The sequence below is a fragment of the Camelus ferus genome, chromosome 1 (genome assembly GCF_009834535.1).
Source record: "Camelus ferus isolate YT-003-E chromosome 1, BCGSAC_Cfer_1.0, whole genome shotgun sequence".
Lineage (NCBI taxonomy): Eukaryota > Metazoa > Chordata > Mammalia > Artiodactyla > Camelidae > Camelus > Camelus ferus.
In genome coordinates this window covers 95,364,374-95,385,568 of record NC_045696.1, presented here as the reverse complement: position 1 = coordinate 95,385,568, position 21,195 = coordinate 95,364,374, and the positions used below count along the sequence as shown (strand labels likewise).

The window sequence follows — 21,195 nt, the reverse complement described above, 5'->3', positions numbered from 1 at the left end:
TATTTTGGAGACAGATTTGGGAGCAATAAATATTTGCTTATTGAAACCATGGACTTATATTGAGGAAATTGTGGGTAAGGAGAAGGGCAGGCCCAAAAGAGAGAAGTGGCAACATTTAGTGGATGAACATAGTTAAGGAACCCTATAAGAAACTCCAAGAAAAACCTGGTACATAATCAGAAGGAGAGGATGAAGTCAAGAACTCAAGCACAAAGACCACTTCTAGGAGGAGGGAGTGGTCAACAGTAGCAAATGTTGCACAGAGGTCAAGTATGAGGGCCTTGAAGCGTCATTTGGATTTGGTAACAAGGTTATGCGGTGACTTTGTCTTGGTGTCCAGGACAGACAGAAACCAGAATGCAGAGGGAGAAGCAGGTGGAAGATGGGAGGCTTTAACAGTACAGCAGGTCCTCAAAAATTTAAACATAGAAGAACCACATAATTTCACTTCTGAATATATACTCAAAAGAATGGAAAGCAGAAACTCAAACAGATATTTATACACTTATATTCATAGCAGCATTATTTACAACAGCCAAAAGGTGGAAGCAACCCAAGTATAAGTATCCATGAGGGATGAATGGATAGACAAAATGCAAAATATAAAATTATATATCTATATATAATTATATATATATATACACACACATACATTTTATATATATATAAAAATGGGGTGTGTGTATATGTATGTATAAATAATGGAATATTATTCAACCTTCCAAAGGAAGAAGATTCTGACACATGCTACAACGTGGATGAACCTAAGTGAAATAAGCAGCCATGAGGATGAATATTCTATAGTTCCACTTATATGAGGTAAGTGGATTAGTCAATTCTTAGAGACAAAGCAGAATGGTGGTTGCCAGGGCTTGGGTTGTGGAAGGAGGATTGGGCAGTTATTGTTTAATGAATACAGAGTTTCAATTTGGGAGGATGAAAAGATCTGGAGACAGGGTGGTGATGATTGTACAACAGTGTGCAAATACTTAATGTCTCTGGAATATGTGCTTAAAAATGGCAAAAATGGTCAGTTTTATTTATGCATTTTATACCACACACACAAGCAAATGCTATGATGAGTTGAAGGAAGTCAGTGATGACAACTTTCTCAAATAAGAAAGTAATAGGGCAGTTCAGTCAGAGGAGATGTTTTTACAACGGAGGAAACTTGAGCACATTCACTAGCCTGGAAAGGATCATTAGAGAAACAGAAATAGACACCCATCACCCAGGTAAAAGGGCACAAACACTGAGCTAGCATATTAAAGTCACCCATAGATGCTGAGCACTGTGCTTCCAGGACAGAGTCTGGGCCTTTGGGGTGATGTGAGAGGGGAGCAGAGGGGCCTAGTGTTTTATAACAATATTCAAACACAATAGTATTTAAAATTTATCAAAACACACAGAGTCTAAGCAATGGCAATCACATCAATAGCTTTTTCTTCAAAAATTTTCCTAAAAGTATCTCACTAAAGAATTCAAGTCAAATTTTATGTCAGTGACACTCTGGTGGGTTTGTTTTTTTTTTTTTTAGTCTGGTTTGGTTTTGGGTTTTGGGTTTTGTTTTTTTTTTTATGGGGAGGCAGCTTTCTTATTATTCATTTGTTTTTACTTACTGTAAATTTACATTAAGTATGACTTGAGATGAAATGGAAAATGTTTCCATTTTTAATCATCCCCTAATTATTTTTTATTGCCCCTTTGAAAATATGGCTAAGTGAAAAAGCAGAGTGTGATACCCTGAGAGCATGGTGGTTTCTGAAGTCCAGAAAGTGGTTCTTGCAATGCGTGGAGGTTTGCATAATTACTTAATTATTCTTGCAATCCACTCCCTTCCTCTTCCCTAACGAGCAAGGGGCAGGGGAGGGACTGCCACATACAAATTGCAGCTACTCATTTGCTCCCATTACCCAGTAACTGGGAGAAGCATATACCTGAGCATTTCCTTTTATTTGAAGTCGACAAAAATGTTTGCATTGATCAACTGTTTTTATGTCCTTTTTTGAACACTGTCTCTACTGTCCTGTAGATATTTTCAATTTGTGTTCCAACTTGTTAGAAACTTAACCAGTTAAATGTTCAGTATTGCAGGATCTGCACCTGTTTCTCATTCTTGTGGCTGAAGTTGAGAGAGACCATAGCTCAGGAATAAGCAACAGTTTCAGTTTTGCAATGCTTTATCTATATGTAACAGGCAACTATTCATGAGAAAGGAAGTTTAAGACTTGTAGGCAAAAAACCACTACTCAGATTCCAGGAAAATGTTCGTCTACTGAAGTTTTTTCTTTTCTTTTTTAACTCTTTACCAGATTCTATAGTCAGATTAGCATTTAGGTCATACTCCAAAATACTTTAAATTAATTAGCCTTATAAAAGCAAGTTTATTCCTCCTTTATCAGCTTGACAGTTTTCTTCTGCATAGAGCAGTATTTTCTGTTTTTCTATAATTATCATTTAGCCACACAGGAGGTGGTTACTTATGTAAATAAGCATTACTTAATTAAATACAGATTTTGATAACTCAACTTTTCTAAAATTTGCTTACACATGTAAATATGTGTATACGTTAATTATATATCTATATACATAATTTATAGCCTGTTAACCATGATTTCAAGCATGAGCTTTGTGAATCATTTTCCCTTCTCCATTGAATTTATAAAGCATAATGACTCTATGTTTCACAACTTCCTCTTTTGGTAGACTATCCTTTCAGAGAGAAAAAAAAAACTGTGTCTAGAGAAGAGAGCCCAGCAGAGAACAGAGCTCTTCACAGTGCTGGTAGTCAAACTCAACTATTTAAGCAGCTCAACAAGCAACTGTAAATAAGACATAGAGGTAAGAAGAAAGTGTTACTTGCTATTTTTTTAAAATTTTATTTGGATAGCTATTTAGAGAACAAGAATTTAAATGCTGGCTGGATTACAAAGTAGGTTAGATAAAAGTGATACCTTTCTCAAGTAAGCAGTCAATATTTTAAATGAAGAAGTTTTACAAATTTGCAGTTTCAACTTCACACACAATCTTTAAAAAGCTGTAAAAAATTGAAGTTCTTATCAATCACTAAATTATTTTAACTACAAGGTAAAACATTCTTTTTTCATAATTTTGTACACAATTTAGTAATTTAAAAATTTTATATTAATAATAAAATTTGAGAAATTTTTCTTCCCCTAGCTCTAGTAAATTCCTAATATTTTGTAATATCAATTTGTTAGTTTTGCATGCTATTAATTTGACATTTTTCAGGAAAAAATATTCTTGCATTTGTTTACCCACTGTGAAAATATATTGTATTATATAAAATGTGACATTTCAATGTTATTTTTAATATTATCACATTATGATGATATTTAAATACTTTAGAAAAGCAATTTATAGTGTAGACAGAATGGTTTTTAAAATCTAAATAAGTAAACTTGACTTTAGAAATTCATGATTGCCTTAGTAATATCAGTTTATGGTTTAATGCTTAAAAATGGAGCAATAACTAAAACAAAGTAAGACCATTTGGGTTCATAACTGGAAATCAAACTAAGCTGAAACTGATCTCATTAGGAAATTCTAAAGTAACCTAAATCCAGCAGAAATTTTTTTTCTTGTTTGTCCCAATCTAGAGTAATGTTTATACATATTAACTACTTAATACAATTGTATTCATTATATAGCAATTTTTAAATCTTCCTTTTAAAAGCAGTTGGATTTTATATACTTTGGTAAAAATACTGCAGTTTATTTTAATGTGTATTTTAAAAGAAACTGTAGTTACATATATTTATACATTGAAATAATATATATATTCAAATAACATATTTGAATGCTTGCTTAATTTGGTTTCCTTTTAATATTAGAGTAACCGCATGGCTTCCAGAAAAGAAAGTCTGCATTGTTCCATCAATTAATAGATTTAATTTTTATCAGTCTTGGTAAACAGTGCTGTCATACTGGTTCAATTACATTACCTGGGGGAAAAAAGCTTTTTAAAAAATATACATTCTCATGCAATGAAATGAGAGTTACTGTCTTTTGATTACAGAAAAGAAAAACAGACTGTTAGTGTTATAAATTCAGGAAAAAAACTGTTGACTCGAGTTTAACATCCTAACTAGATCAACATGTTAAAATTAAGTTGATAATTATGAGAAATCCATTAAAATTGTGCATCTTCATCTCTAGGTATCACACGCTCATTAAATACAACTACTCCCATCAGAACTTCATTGTTATTTGCAACAATACCACTTTTAATGTCCTTCTCTTTTAAAAAAATGATGGAAGTATTTTTAAATGTCCAGAATTTTAAGTATGAGATATTTTAACATCATGAACAATTAAGTGCTGAGGATATGCTATACACATTGTGTGGTATTACACTGAATAACTGATAACAACCAAGAGAAAACATAGCCTAAGGGAATTACAATGTAAATTAATCACCGCTATAATTCAGAACAGCAAGTGAAGGCTGAAGAAGCAGATAAAATGCTATCTTGCTGGCAAGACAGATGTGTTGATGTTGTTGGTGAGAATTATCAAAGTCTCTAAATGAACAGCCTAGTCCTAAATTATGGAAAATAAGCTTAGAATTTGTTCTGCCTTTGAGAAAATTATATCTACAGAAAAAAATTAGTGCCTATCTGGTTGTGTTTGCATAAATCATACAGATTGTTGAAGGGGATGTTCTTGGCATTATTAGGAGAACAGCTGGGTGCACTGCATAGGCTTTTTATTTCACATACTGTCATTAAAACGAAGGATTTAGACCCTGCCCCCAATCCAAAAATTTTAAGTAAAATTAGATACAATATTGTAAATAATTTGTTGCTGGAAAACATAAATTTTGACTTTTGAACTATAGACATTATGTTTTTTAAGATTACATTCATGTGACACACTAAGACATAAATTTTCATTGAATCTAATAAACGTTGAAATTGGATGACTGCTGTTCGGCATTGTGAAATTTTATACCTGTCTTAATGAGGCATGGTTGACTGTGTGGCGTGTGGGTGATCTTGCTGGGGATCTACCTGTCAATCAAGATCCAGGCTTGCTCCAGCTAATCTCACAGTTCAGTGGATGTCTCCCTCCTCTTTCACAGAACTTTCCAAAGCTGCCCACTTGTAGAACAGAACGACCTGCTAGTAGAATGTTCTATCCCACCCTGGCAAATATATCATCTTTCAAATAGTAATTTCACTTTGAAACAATGATGTTGTTTGTTTTTGACAAAACTGGATTTCCAAAAGGATTTTTTTAAACATTGAAACATTTGTTTTGTTTTCCCTTCTTTTGGCCATTTCCCCATTTGCAAAAACAAAAAACAAAAAACAAAACAAAACAAAAAACAAGAGAACGTTGCTGCCTGAAAGACTATGGTTTAGGTATAGATTAAGAAGGATAGCGTGTTCTAAATACAGAAACAAAAGTTCTCTAGATCTAGGTAATATGGGTCTTTCAGCCTTTTAAAAGCAAATTTATATCCACCCACATCTGTTGATCTTCTATTTATTTTTAATGGATATGACTTCTAAAGAAGTGCCACCAGTAGGATATTCACGTCTATTTTATTAACAAAAGTATGTGCTAATAAGTGGGGAAATTATTGTGTTCCCAAAAACATGCATTGCGGCAGTACATGTTGTCTGTGGGATAGACTATGTATCTCATTTCCATAGAAGAAGTAATTTCTGCAAATATAAAGAATAAGGGCAAGGCCTTTTATATTTCTGGATATCCCCATTTAAAACAATACTCTAAATGCAGTCTAATTTACACATCTGCATCGTAAAAAATAAAAACACTGCTAATTCTTAAAATATTTTAAATGCAAATTATTTGTTGTTTGAGCATTATTGTTATATTTCCAACACTACCTGACATCATTGATATTTTTAATTATTTGACATGAACTAAAATCAGAAAGTTAGATTTGATGTTTTCCAAATTGCTTTCAGCTTTATTTTTTCAGCATTCTATGCATGTACAAGGAGTAAGTTTAATTTTCCAGTATTATTGAGGAAAATATTAAATTTGTATTTTTAAATCCAAATTTAAAGAAAAATGGTACTAAACCCATTAATTAATATTAGAACCATAGAAAGTAGGTCAGAAATGAAGTTAGCCTACTGGTGTTGCTCCACGGACAAGTATAAAATGTCACACCTCATTGTTATTCTGTTTTACAGATAGTTCATCATAAGTTTTTAGTTTTTTATATATGTAGTGATTATCTCTTCAAAATTCTTCTTACTTTGGAAATGATGTAAATAGTAATATGATCTTTAAAAACATCACCAGTTTGCTTTGATTCTGAAAAAAAAATAGAATTTTTCTTCAAGAAGTTTAATTTATTTTCACCTTTCATAAGAAAAAAATTTAAGGAGATACATTTAGTGTTTTCCTGTGTTGGTGAACAGAGCTGAATTAGGGGAAAGGCAAAAACATTCTCTATGCAATTAGGTGGCTGAGTAAAATAAAATCAGATATCTGATGGCAACAAATTTTTTAATGTTCACTAAAAATGCTTGTTGTATTTCATTTACTTGAACTTTTCTATTTGGAAGTAATTTTAAGCTCAAAAAAGTTGTAAAAATAAAAATAGTATATTGAATTCCCATATACCCTTATCCAGTTTTGCTTAATCTTAATATTTTACCCCATTTGCTTTATAATTTGCTCTCATTCTTTCTATCTCCATTTTTTTTTCAACTACTTGAGGGCAAGTTACAAACAACATGGCCCTTTACTTCAGTGTGTAATTACTGAAAATAGAAAAAGTATCTTGTTTTAGAATTACATCTACTTCGTAAATTTACATGGATACAATTCTTTTATCTCATACTTTTCCAAATTCCAATTTTGCTATTTATCTAATAATACCCTTTATAATATTTCCCCTTCCAGTAAAGGATCCAGTCTAGACTCAAGTATCACATTTAGTTGTAATGTCTCTTTAGCCTCCCTTAATCTGGAACATCTCCACAGCATTTCTTTGCCTTTTATGGAACTGAAAATTTTAAAGAAGACAACTTATTCACCTATCCTTGTTTCTTTTTTTCTTTTTAACAGAGAGTTCCTCATTTTGTATTTGACATTTTTTCATGGTTAGATTGTGGTTATACATTTTCTGCTAGAATACTATTCTAGAATTCTGTCCACCAACACAGGAAAACAATAAATACATCTGCCTGAATTTTTTTTCCTTATGAAAAGTGAAAATAAATGGAACTATGGCATATATAGTTGTTGTTGTTTCCTCTCCTGCTGTCACATCTAGAGGCACGTGATACACTGGAGATGATAATTTAGGTCGCCTAGTCAAGGTGTTGCCTAATTTCTCCATTTTATATTAATGGCTTCTCATGGACAATAACTCCTGGGGTTTAGCATTAACTGATGTTCTTATCGGATGCAGTCCATGCTGTACTGGTTACAAATGACGATTTTCCAACTCCAGCATTCCTTCCTTGCACATTCGTATCAGTCTTGTGCTTTCTAGTATAAGCAAAAAACAAAAAACAAACAAAAAAAACCCTCTCTCCTCTCCCATTTATTTAATTATTATGTATCTACCTGTTACTGATATGAGCTCATGAATTTCTGTCTTTCCAATGGTTTATAAATCATTACTGCCTTAATTACTTTGGTGTTCAAATTGTCCACCTTTGAACAATGGAGCTTTTTCTTTCTGACTTCTGATGTCTTTGTAGCATGCCCCATCACATTAGTGAGTACTTTCTTACTTTCTGGAAGAAAAAGATGTTCTAGGGTGATCTGGTTCCCCTCCTGTCTTACCCCTGGAATCATTCATTTCTTATTTCTTTTAGTGGAGAATGGTGTTAGAGGTTAAGACCTAGGTGTTAGCATACTCACTGCCACTGGACTGTTTTTCCTCCTTGACTCTTTCAGCAGAACTGTATCAATGTGTATACATGCAGAGAGACGTAAAGACACACATATGCATTCAAAAATGCGTATGCAGGCATACAGAAAAACACACATACACACATATGTATGTTTTGGACATCATGTGCCTGCTCAATTCCATAATACATCTAAAACAATTTCTGAATTGCTTTACCCAAACCACTACTATTATAAACAAGCCTGCTGAAAAAGAGGGCAGAGTGCACCTCTGCCCCCCACACCCATACCCCACCAAATACTGTGTTTGTAAATTACTGGATGAGGAAGTCTTCCTCCTTCCTTCCTTCCTTCCTTCCTTCCTTCCGTCCTTCCTTCCTCTCTCTTCTCTCCCTTCATCCCTCACTCTCTCTTCTTTCTTCTTTCCATTCAGGAACATCATAATATTCATTTAAAATACAATTATGTTCATTTACTTCAGTTTGTTTTCAGTTTTAAGATTTTTTTCCCTTTGCATTCTTACTGCTTTAATTTTTTTTTTTAATGATTTTTTTTTTAAGCCATAGAGATGAAATGCTACTGGGGTCATTTCTGTTAAACAAAATCTGATACAACCTAATTCAAATGTTATGATACAATTCAGAAATACCTATTTGTGTTATTGGTTGGAACTTTATCTTTATATTTCAATTCTATGCAATCTACACTTAGTCTAAAGTCAGTTATTCCCTTGGGTATTCCAAAAAGTGACAGTTTCAGATAAGAAAGTGGATATCTGTGCCAAGCTTATAAGTTTATTATTCCAGAGGCTTTTAAAAGTTAATTGTGCGTATATCATTACCCTTACCAAAAAAAATATTAGATAAGGAAAGTAAGATAAGAAGCAACTATGAATTTGTGTAGTCCATAAACACTGGAAAAAATTCTCACCCTTCTGTATAAGTGATTCAAAAATGTTCCTGCCCCAGCCCTCCCCCATATTCTACTTCAGCACTCATGACTATGAATACATCCTAATATTTGTGGTAGCAAGAGAAAGTATGTTGATGTCAAAAGATTCATTTTCAATTTCAATTCTGTCACTTACTGACTGGGGATCTTAGATAAGTTACTTGTCTTCCCTCTCCATGTTTCTGGTAATATACCTTTAAATTTTAAAAAAATCCATACCTCCTTAACTTTCTGCCAACTTCTGGATTCATACCTCAAAATGAATATTAAACCTCAGATATGATCAAGAATGTCAAATAAATGTCCAAAATAAAACTCCTCATTGCCTACCCTTCGCTGCTCCATCCCGTCTTCTTTGGTCAGTAAATGGCATCATCTTATAGTTAAGTTATCTAGGTCCCAACCATACATCCCAACACTGACTAGGCTCAGCCCTTCCACCATCTTGAGCACGGTGTGAGACACTGTTACCCTTGTTGAAGGCATCTCTGTTCTTGTTGTGTCCTCCTAAAAATTATCTCTTTTTCTACTCTTGCATCCTTGCCAACATGACTTTTCAAAATACAAATCAAATCACGTGACTCACTGCACAAAATTCTTCAATGGCTTCCGATTTTAATTGGGAGAAAATCAAGCTCCTCACTAGAGCTTCTATGTCTCGGCTTCCACCTACATCTCCTCTTCATCTCCTACTTCTCATCCCTTCATTCACTATGCTCTGGCTCTATTCTTCATTTTGCTTTTAGGGTATCTTAACCTCATTCCTAATTCAGGGACCTTGTACATTGCACAGGGACTTCCCACCTATATTACTGTGGCACAGTCCTTCTCTATTCAGATCTATGCTCAGGTGTTCATCCAAAGGGATGTCTTCCATGACCAACCACATATTTTATTATGTCCCTAACCCAGTCACTCTCTATCCTTTTTACCTTGTTTAAATTTTCTTGACAGCACTTAAATTTTTATCTCTATTTCTTTATTCAATTATTTCTGTTGTCTGTTCCTCCCACTAGAATGTAAGTTCCATGAGGGCAGGGATTTTGTTTGTTTTGTTCATGCTATATCCTCAGTAGCGACAACACTGCATGGAACATAGTAGGTACTCAGATAAATGATGATTAAGCCAAAAGGCCTCAGCATTTCTAAGCCTCATGTACAAATAAAACAGGCATAATAAAAATACCAGCGACCTCCTAGGGTTGTCTGGGGGAGGCCATGTTATGGTGGTGCTCTAAACAGGCATGCGGTCGTCAGGTGGGGATACTTCTGTTACCGCTGAGTGAAAGGAACTGAAACGAAAAAGTGGCCCCCGGAGACAACAAACAGACCAAGAAGTTCTCTTTTTTTTTTTTTTTTTTCTGTGTTGGCTCTTTTCCACTGAGCTAAAAGGAGATGAGTTCATAGCAGCTGCCGCTAACCTCTTAGTGTCCGGAGGGGCAAGCACTGTGCATTGCTGCCCCACTGCTTTTGCACTTGTTCTGCCCCTGCCCTCACCACCAAAAAAACATGCTCCTGCTCTTCTTTGCCAGCTAGGATTCATTGCTTTCTTCAAGCCAGATGGAAGAGCAATCTCCTTCCAGAATCCTTTCTTGATGAACCATCTGTCTGTGTGGCCCTCATGGCTATGCATATAGTTCACATATTGTTTTGGAATTATTTCCTGGTTCTACTTTTAGTCTTGAAGGGGATTATAAAGCCAGTCTAGGAAAACTGTTTGTGGAGGGTTTTGGTGCATGAGAAATGTCACGTTTAAGGTTATAAATATGTAACTTGGTTCTTGGGATTATTAGGCCCCAAATAGTAACGGGGATGATGATGATAATGGTCGCTCTATTATTTACATTTTAGCACCGTTTTTTAGTACCATTGTGTATCACTTTTTAATACTATTTTCAGTACCATTTAAAAAACATTATCATAGGGTAGAGGGTATAGCTCAGTGGTAGAGTGCATGAGGTCCTGGGTTCAATTCTCAGTACCTCCATTAAAAAAAATGTTATTGTATGTCAGGTGCTTCGCATAAGTAACTAATTTAATACCCTTACCAACTCTGTTAAGTAAGTACTATTATTCTGAATTTACAGATTTAAGAAAAAAGAGGTTCAGAGATAGGTCGCTCGATAATGGTCACAAACTGACCTTGGTGTGTCTTTCTCCAAGCTGGGTCTTCATCATGTAATTATAATGCCTCTACTACTTCTTTTTTAAGAAGTAAGGTAGACAAAGCTGTGGTTTAGATATTGTTAAAAGTTTATAGATTGTGTGGTACAGCCCCTGCCTCAGAAATCTAACAGTCTAGGAGGACGAATAGTAAAAGAAGTGGATTTTGAGACACAGTATGAAAATCATAAGGGGTCACCTGAGACATCAAAGTAATTGAAAGTTATACTTCTGGGTGCAGTGACGGCACAAGGCTCCCTGAAGGAAGTAGCTTTAAAGTTGAACCAACCATCAAAATTTTATCTTTGGTAGAAAAGAGGTAATAATTTTGTCGGAAAATTTCACAAAATTTTCAAAGAAATTTCAACAATGTTAATATTATGTGCATTTAATATTGAGTCACTTTTTTTTTTCTATTCTACCGTCCTGCCATAGGAGGTATTTGGTGACCCTGACTTTGTGGTTCTTCTCAGGAAGTGGGTTATATGAAAGGAGGATTTTAATTCTTGTGAAAAGACACTTTTTATTTTGAAGGGTGTCTATTCATATATTCATATATCCAGCCTTGTGCATTGAGCACTGTTCTAGATGCTGGGGAAACAGTGATACACAAGACCAAGTTTCTACCCTCAAGAAGCTGAACTTCAGTCTAGTTGGGATTAACAATGAGCAAACCAGTAAACAAATAAATCCTTAAAAGGGAATTTCAGATGCTCATTCAACATGAAGAAAACTCAGCAAACTAAAAGGACGAGAGACAACTGGCTTCCGGAGGTGGCCTCTCTGAAATGGTAATACTTAAGCTAAGACCTGAATGCTGAGAAAGCTGAGTGCCCTGTGGAGGACTCTGGGGAGAGTGGCCCAGGGAGAGTGATGGGCAAGTGCAAAGGCAGGAGTGAGCTTGGCATATCTGAGATGCAGAAAGGAGGGGTCCAGAGGGAAGTGGGAGATGAAGCTAAGACTGTTCACCTAGGTTGTAGGCCAAGGAAAGGAGCTGTGCATTGTGAGCAAACATCTGCAAGGATGTGCACACGTGTGGACGGGGTAGAGGAGTCAATGAATGAGCCATTCATTATCTGTGTTTAACGCAGACCAGGAAAAACTGTTGTTTGAAGGGAAGCAGGAATTACCACATAGGTCAAAAACTTTCTTAGGAGACAATTTATTATATTTAGATAAATTTCGGATAAGCTCAGTTTACCTTCAGAGGTTAAATACATTTTCTTGCCTTTTCATTTCCATTATAGGTGTGAGTTTGAAAAAAGTGAAAAGGGCTCAAGTATTATTTAAATCTGTCAACTTAAGATTTTTCAGCAAAATTGCTGTGGACTAATTGACCCCAATCATAGCCATTGAAAACAGGTTCACCAATGTCTGGTAATGGGGTCATCGGGCAGCTTCATCTCTGCATGGAGACGAGGTAGAAAAGACTGGAGAAAAGGCTGTTCTCTAGTCTCTGGGGACAACAGATGCTCCTTTGTTTATTCTTCCTAAATCCCAGTGCCAATGATGATAGGGACCCTTGCAACATCAACCTGTTCCTTTTATAAGTAGCAGTAACTTACTCTGCATTTTCCATGGTAATTATAAATTTCCTCTGATTTATTTTTATTATCCCAAGAGATCTAAAAGACCCAATTATTACATTTTAAATCCTAGAGTTAGTGGGACACAATTTTTTGAGGGAATTGGGAGGTTCAGTGTGATTTGGGAAGGGAATATAAACTAGTTTACTGAAAAGAACATTTTTTTTAATGGAGTAAACACTTAATATCTGAGAACAAATGACCTCCCTCTATACTTATGAAGTTAACTACAACTAGTATGATTTCTTCTATTTTTGGTTTGCCTTAAGAGCTGACAAAGAAGACCTTGGACTGAGTGTGGCTAGAAGGATGACAATGGGCAGGGTGGAGAGGAACACAACTGTCATTTCCCCAAGGCAGGAAGACAAGATATTGTAGGGGTCAGGAGCTAACTTCTGAGTGCCCCTGACAACACCTAAATAGAAGAACTTTTACTAGTATTGGGAAGTGTGGAGGGGTGCAAACAACTTATGTGCTACTCAAGTGATGCATTCCATCCTTTCCCCCTATGTGGGTGTGATGACTCACCATATATCGGGTTAGTGCAAAGTGTGAGATGGTGTGTGGTTTCCAAGTGCATGTGTGTGAGAGAGTAAGTGTATGAGTATCTGCAGTGTGTGAATATTAGAGACCACTCTTGAAACATGAAGCCACTCTCTGACTTGCTGCTTACTACAGCTGAGCAGCTTAACCACGAAGCAAATCTACTGAAAGTATGTGAGTACTTGGTTTTCTGCAATAAGCGTAGTATACATTTGTTCACATGAAGTGGATTCAGGAAGGGAACAAAAAAAGTGCACGGACTTGGGCTGTGTTAACTTGGGGCTCATGGTTCTCCAGAATGGATGCTAAGGATGCCTTCTCCAGAGCCAAGTGGTCTCTCCTCCTGCCTTATTTGGCTTTGTTTTTCTGGTGGTGACCCATCATGTTGGAAAAGAATCTCTGTCAAAAGTGCATGATGGTGTCATCATTCTCGTGGCCTGAGCCTTTGTTACTAAATAGTACTTAGCAACACATCGTCATTCGTTTCTCCTCTTAGAGCTCTGAGCATGTTTGTTCTGATGAAGTTGAGAGATACACTTTTGTCAGAGAGGTAGGAATAAAATCTGAAAAAAAAGGGAAGCTATGTCTGAAAGGATCTCGACTTGTGTTACTTAGAAGAAGCAAGTAGACAACTAGACTTTTATCCTGTGGCAACAGCTTTGACTGGGTTACAAAAAAAAAAATCATAATAACTTCACATATGGCTCCAAAGGAAGTGGTTTCCATGCAACTGTGCATCATAAACTCTTCTTTAAAGTGGTAGATGCCTTTTGCTTGGCTTTGCTTGGCTTGTCCTTCTTATGTTTTCCCTTGTAAAATGGGTGGGGAAAGTTGGACAAAAGAAAGCTGTGCACTGCCCAGTTAAGGGAGATGTCTCTAAAGGGCCTGTGTATCATTCCAGGGCACGTCTGGGACTCCTTTTTAGTTACTTCCTACCTGTCCATTCAAAAAAACTGTGAGAAGATCTGTCTTTTCATCTTGTAAAAAATAGCTGTAAATTTCTTTAAGTTGCAACTGATTTTAATCCTTATATTTCAAAAAGAAGTTTAACATGAGCTTATTTTTTTTAATATTCTAGATTTAAAAATTTGTAATTACCATCCATTTAAAATGATAACAATAGCTATATTTTATGAAAGGCCTAACCTACATTAGGTTAATTCTCATGAATTCGTTCATCAGCACAATTTTGTGAGGTAGACATTTTAAGTTCACAGGAACTGAGACCTGGAGAAACTGTCCAAATTCTCATGCCTAATAACAGGCTCCAAAAACTGTCTTTTATTTCATGGAAGCCAAGGCCATGGGCAGAGCAGCAGCCTTTGAAAAACTTATCCCCCTGTTTTTAACCTGATTCTCTTACAGAGTGTGGTGCACACACTGGTCATTGCACGAGGTTGGCTGGGGGAGATGGGGACCCAACAACACAGGCAGAAGGGCAAGGTGGCAGCAAGCCATGACTCTCGCCAATGAAAAACTGGCCCATGTGTCATATTTGGCATGTGTATACCTGTTGCCAATAACCCCAAAGTTGACAGTGTTTTCCCTTTAGTCACCTGGTAAGTTAGTCATAAATGAAATAGATTTACTTCAGTTGTCTTCTTTCATTGTGGTAAGAAAGACATCCAAAGTTGTGCCAAGTATTATCCATGTACTACTTTCTCCTGGCTGCCTCAGATAAATTGGATATTTGGTGCCAAACATGCCCTTTTCCACAAGTTCAAGTCAAATCTAACAGAGTTAACACTTCCCAGGGCCCCTGTAGATTGTCAGTATTTAGGGACCCTGACAAACTATTTACAGCTTTTTCCAAGACAGACTTACCAGTACATTGTAAGAATAAACAGACTTCAAAGTCCTCACAAGGAGAAAAACTGTTCTGGCTAAGGCTGTAATTTAGAGTATCTTTAGAGAAGAAAGACTCTGTGAAAAGAGAGGCCCAGAGTGGCCAGCCTCTTTTATACAGCTACCTTTTTCTTTACTTAATTGCAAAGACTAATGACAGGTAGAAAAGTGCTTTCGCAGGAGCGTGGGCGTCTTGAAGCTATAGAAGGAAGTTACACTGTGCATGGGAGTAAGCGTGTGGGTAGGAGTTACACACACTGCTCTGTTGCTGGAGTAGAATAATCATGCATAAACATCTTTACAGTGGCACCTGAACAGAATTAATAAACTCCTATTAAAGGCACTGGATACAATATTTAAAATAAGCACATGTTACCTTTTATATCCAGGAATATAAAAAACATTTCTTTTTTTTTTTAACATCAGGAACAAGGATTTAAAAAAGAGCCTGTAACTTTGACAAAACAAAAGATAATACAAGCGGATTTTCATATATTAATTCAAAAGCTGACATGCTATGCTCTCTGAAAGTGTGAGAGAGAAGCTGGCTTTGTCTGTAGGTGGCATAGCCTTAAACGGTTAAACTCAGGAAATGAACGAAAGTAAACAGCAAAACACAACAAGGTCAGAGTAGTACTGATCAGTCACAGATTTCTTCGAACCTTACCCTCGGGGGCGGTGTGGTGAACACCCTGCACCTTAACAGAAATAACGTCACTGTTTCATGCAACTAGTAATGGGATTCTGTCTTACAAATGAGGAATTCAGGCGGCACAGATGTGTAGTCCAAGCACTGTGGTGGCTCCTCACTGGGCTATAATTCTAGATGTTTGAATTCAATGAAATAAAGAAGAGATCATAAAAATAATGACAACTGCCTATCTTTTGAATTTAGATCCACCTGTTCACACCCTTCTTCTCTTTCACTTCACTTTGCAAATTTATATTGTTAACTGATAATGATTACCTAATATTTCGTATCTGTTGTCCCTGTTGGACTGTATGTTTCAAGAGGCATGGGGTCTTGCCTTGCTCACCCTGTAGCCTCAGATTCCAGGAAAGGCCAGGATTGTGCCAGGTGCTCAGTGACTATTTGTGGGCCAGACAGGCAATTTGATAGCAAAAAAGATATACACTGAAAATGCAGCAGTTACCAGTGGGCTGGTGGCCTACCGCCAGAAAAGTTTGAAAAGGGAAAAGAATGTTTGAAATTGTCTAAAAATAACATTAATTACTTAGAAGACTAGACAGGATCGGGTTTTGTCAGCAGTGACTCATTGCTAAGCCTGTGGCTGAAATACGGGCATTCGAGTCCATCCAGGTGTGGCCAGGAAATCCATATGGGCTGACGGCACATTCACAAAGAAAGTAAATTAAGACTTCTAACATTACCTGCAAATGATATTCAAATGAGAAATGTCCTATTAATTTATTTGTATTTATAGTTTAACTATGTTAGTTTTGTTGAATGAATTCATAAAATAGACTAAAATTTGCCACTTTTTATTTCTGAAAAATCATACATATACATGTGTATGCATATATATGCACGTACATGGAAGCATATATTCTAGAATATATATATACTTTCTGTAGTCTGATAGAAACAAATCCAACAGGAAGTGGCCCAGAATACTCAGAGGCCCTTATGTCATTCTCAAGAGGTGCTCATGATTACAATTTCTTAGAAAGAGACAGGATACAAAACTCTAAGCAAACAGCAACCTAAACATTATAGAACATGTAGGATTATCCTCTGTATGGGCTTCATTGTTTCTCTAGCTAGTTTTTAAGCCCACAGGCCACTGATGCATACCTGGTATGAAGTGACACACATTTTGGTTGCCTAAGAAGCTCCATGCCCAGCCAGGTGCATGACAGAAGTGTCATGTCATCTTGCCTCCCACAACTAGTCCAACTCCCACATTTCTAGATGCACGTGGGCACCATGTTACCCAAACCTAACTCTGTTTGAGACGGTTTCCTGCAGAGCACACTGTTTCTGTTGAGCCAAATAGACTTTACTTGCCAAAGGGAGGAAACAGAGCAGGTCAGTACATTGCCCCTGATTCTGAGTAATTTCATTTCATAAACTATAACTCAGCTCTAGGAAACCTTGGCTGCACATCGGAATCATCTGAGGAACTTAAAAAAATATTGATGCTTGGGTGCCACACCCAGAAATTCTGATTTGATTGCAACCCAGAAATAGGTGGTTGCACTCTATTGATCCAAAATGCAGCCAAAATCAAGAACCACTGCCCTAGTTTCAGTCCCCTCATTTCTAGGATGGGGTCATAAATACCATCTCACGTGTCTCTTGTGAGGGCTCAAAGAGATAACATACATAATTAGGGTCCCTAACATTTTTTTAATTCACCAGTTTTCCATCTTCCTTTATTTCAGCAGGGGAAATAGAAAGGAAAGGCTGTGGGGGTGGGGAGTCCAGGAAAGTGAGGAGGAGGGAGGCCTCCAAGTTCTGCCTAATTAGCAGTTCATTAGGGGTAACAAGTTCTCCTTTTGTCAAAGCAAACACTTGTGAAGGATTAAGCCTCATTCTCGCCTTAGTGTGAATGACTTTAATCAGATAATCGCCCATCACCTAACTGGGGATTTGGTATTGATGATCTGAGGGAAGTGAGGAGAGAGAGAGTTGCAGGGCCTGCCTGGGTTTCACTGAGGGCAGGGGAAGAAGCCTGACTGTCTGGAGCCCCAGGGTCAGGGAACTCAACTTGACCCTCAGTAGGCTTTCTGTAATGGCAGCATGAAAAATAAGAAAAACAAACTTTCTCCTCATGTTGCTAGGGCAATGATTTGCTAAAATTGTTCGCATGAACAAGTCCCTTGTCTGTCTAATAGCCCTTCGTGACTTTTCTTTGCCTGTCCTTGTGCCATCAAGCACTTCACAAACACATGCCAGGTAATTTTACCATTTGTCAGCTGCTTGGGAGTCTGAGGAGCGAGGCCTGACCCAGCCCTGTCCTCCTTGCCATCTGCATGGCACATGGGTTTGTTGAATTTAATTGAATTGTTTCACTTGATACACTCTTTTCCAAATGCTTGAGTTTTTTTCCCCTACATGTATCCCCTCCACTCCCCACCCTCTGACTAGACTAGATTCTGGGCACCTGAAGAAGTCTTAATGATCTCTGTATCCCCAGCGCCAAGTGCCACTCTTGCTACTTTGTCAGTGAGCAATAAGTATTTGTTAAATGAATCAAGGAGCAATGGGTGGCACCTGATGCCTCCATGAAGCCATAAGAATTAATTGACAACTGTACCACTTGGTTCCCACCATCGTGGACAAGGCAAAAAGGGAAGACAAGAAAAGAGATGTGTATCTGAGTCTCCCACCATTTACTCATGTGACAAAAGTTCTTCTTATTCAGAGGTGCCCTTAGGACATCTCTGGAGATACGGTCTGAAGGTAATTTCTGGAAATACATAGGTAAGAAGGAGTAAGAGGTGCTGACAGAAGATCCAGAGATAGAGAATCTACACGATGGAACGAAAAGAGGGAAGCATGTGGAGTGTCATAGAAGCCAAAAGACAGGAACTCCAGAAGTGAATGATAGATAGATACAGCAGACACTTAGGGAAAGAAGAATCAACCTTGCTATTGGCATTTTCAAAAATTTGTTTGCATTTAGAAACAAACAAAGCAATGGCCACATTTTCCAGATGCTTTTATTCTAATGGAACAGTGTTAGTATGTCAACACCTTTGATTACAATCCACAAGATAGTTACACTTGGCATTTACACTGTTAGATCTATTAGGCACTATTTTTAAAAGCTTGCAAGGGGATTCTTGGCTAAACCACAACACATCATTTTAAGAGACAGTAGACAGAATTAGACAATATTACATGGAATTATGTATTATAAGGTAATATAAGAAATATGTCCACTTTGACTTTCTGGCTACCTGTTTCATATTTATTTTTGTAACTTTTTTATTTATGAAAAAAACCATTATTGTATATTTTCTTTTCCTAGTGATAGTCTGTACTAGAAGACATGTGTATACCCCAGATTGAATGTCTAGGAATATATTGCACATTAGACACATGAATTCGGGATCTGGGAGGTAGGCTCGCAAACACTACAACAAGGGGCAGGAGGCTCAAGGGTCTGTTCTCCAGCCTTTGTTACCTTATGTGATAAATGTGGTGTATAATGAATATGAATGACATGGGAGATGTCATTTGTTTTATAAAGTTATGAAATGAAGTGGGAAAAAACCAGTACAAAATTGCATATGTAGTATCGTACCAACTGTGTAAAAAACGTATTGAGAAAAGCCTGGAAGGAAATAGACTGTAATATTACCAGTGACTATCCGTGGGAACTGGAAGCACTGCTAATTTTTTTCTAAAAATATTCTATCTTCAGTAGTTTTGAATCTCCTATACTATGTTGACTTTAAGGAGGAAAAAATCTCTCTCTCTCTTTCACACGGGCTCACACACACAACTCAGCTCTCTCAAGGCCGCTTTAGGCTTCCTCTTCAGCTCTGAGATGGAAGATTCTAATGTTGACTGTATTTCCCGGGGCCCTCCACCAAGTCGCTTCCTCCTGTCGGGCCTCCAGCCATTTGCCGCCCTCGCCCCCGCCAGGGCCTGCTCTTTCAGTTTGCGCTCATCCTCAGCAGTGGTGCATTTCCTGTTCTGAGGGTAACATCAGCCTCCTCCACGCAGCAGCAGTCAAGTGGAAGCTAGTTACCACTGAAAAGCAGAGCTGGGTCTTGTGCCAACTACACCCCCACCCGCATCTCTAATATAACCAAACGCGTCAGTGGGAACCACTGACCAAAAGAATGATTGTAGCTTTGCCTGTTGAGTGTGATTAATGTAAGATCCTCAATCCTCTCACTGGACTGTAAGCTCCCTGAGGTTAGGTATTCCATTAGTTTTTATTTACCACCGGAGCTTCCAGCCCTAGCATGAGCTCAGGTTTCAAGACTCTAGATCTGCAGTTTCCACTGCTTTGAATGATTTTTCCCCAGATATTTCTCCCTTCCTTGAGGACTCTGCTGACCTCTGACCATCTCAGTCCTTGACCATCCTGTTTAACACACACCCTCCCTGCCTCATCCCCTCATCCTGATTTCTTTTTCTTCATAGTGCCTACCTCCATCTGAAATTGCCTCAGATGTTTATCTTTTTCTTTGTATTTGTTCTTTACTTGTTTAGTGTCTGTCTCTCCCTAGCAGACTGTAAACTCCTTGAAGGAAGTGACTGGGCTGTGTTGTCCATTTCTGTAACCATAATACCTAGAACAGGTCTTAGCGTGATGGATGCCCCATGAACATGTGTGAAATGGAAGCACTGTGAGAAAGTGTTTTCTGTGTGGAAAGAAGGAAAGAAGTACGGAGAAATGGAAAGGAGAAAAAGAAAGAGAAACAGGGAAGACATAGAGGAGGAAAGAATTATACTCCTAGAAATCTAATGTGGCTGACTCCTCTTCACATAAACTTGGGCAACACTTAGGCCTATATTAGAGCTTCTTGTTGCCCCAGTGTCTTTAAGAAAAACAATGAAAATAAATGGCCTGAGAGAGTCAGAAGACACTGATACCAGTTCTTCTCTGTCATGGAACCAATTTATGTATACAACGTTCTGGTCTAACAGGAGAACAGGCCCAGATGGACTCTAAGTTTCCATTCTCTACTAAAATTCTGTGGTTCTAAACCTTTAATTCCGAAATGAATTTGTTTTCTATTTCCCTATTGCTAGATGCAAAAATAACTATACTGAAGATTTAGAGTCAACTTTTAGGTAAAATACCTCTATTAATTTATTAAAATTAATATTTTAATGCATAATAATTATATTAACTCATAAATTAATATTTTAACTTTTAATCTTTATAAGTATTTTAAGACAAATATGTTGATTTTATATAATAAAGATCCTAAACTAAATTTAGGTAAACTAAATTCATACAATTCTATCAAGTATATTTATTCAGATACCTGAACAAGTTTGAATTCAGGCTACAGAAGAATGCTTCCAACCCCTTCCCTGCTGTGAAACTGAATGGAGATACATCTGATACATCCATGTTAAGTTAATTCCTCATAGGAGAGTATTTCCAATTCTTTGTTGCCTTCCAGCAGCTTCTTCTCTTAACCATCTATATTTAAACATGGATTAAAAATCATGGGACCTGAATCTGATCTCACTTTTGACAATATCTTGCAATGGATTCTTTCTACCCTGGTATATTAAAAACAG

General features: G+C 37.0%; 1 protein-coding gene across 2 annotated transcripts in view; it reads left to right on the top strand.

The window, feature by feature from the left end:
• The first annotated feature begins 2,706 nt into the window (after positions 1-2,706).
• Positions 2,707-21,195, top strand: part of MBNL1 (muscleblind like splicing regulator 1) — a 190,429-nt gene continuing 171,940 nt past the window's right edge. The window contains exon 1 of one of the 2 annotated variants that reach the window (XM_032486057.1): positions 2,707-2,841. The gene's annotated coding sequence lies outside the window, so the exon portion shown is untranslated. The remainder of the gene's footprint in view (positions 2,842-21,195) is intronic. The other variant, XM_014553577.2, reaches the window with a different exon arrangement.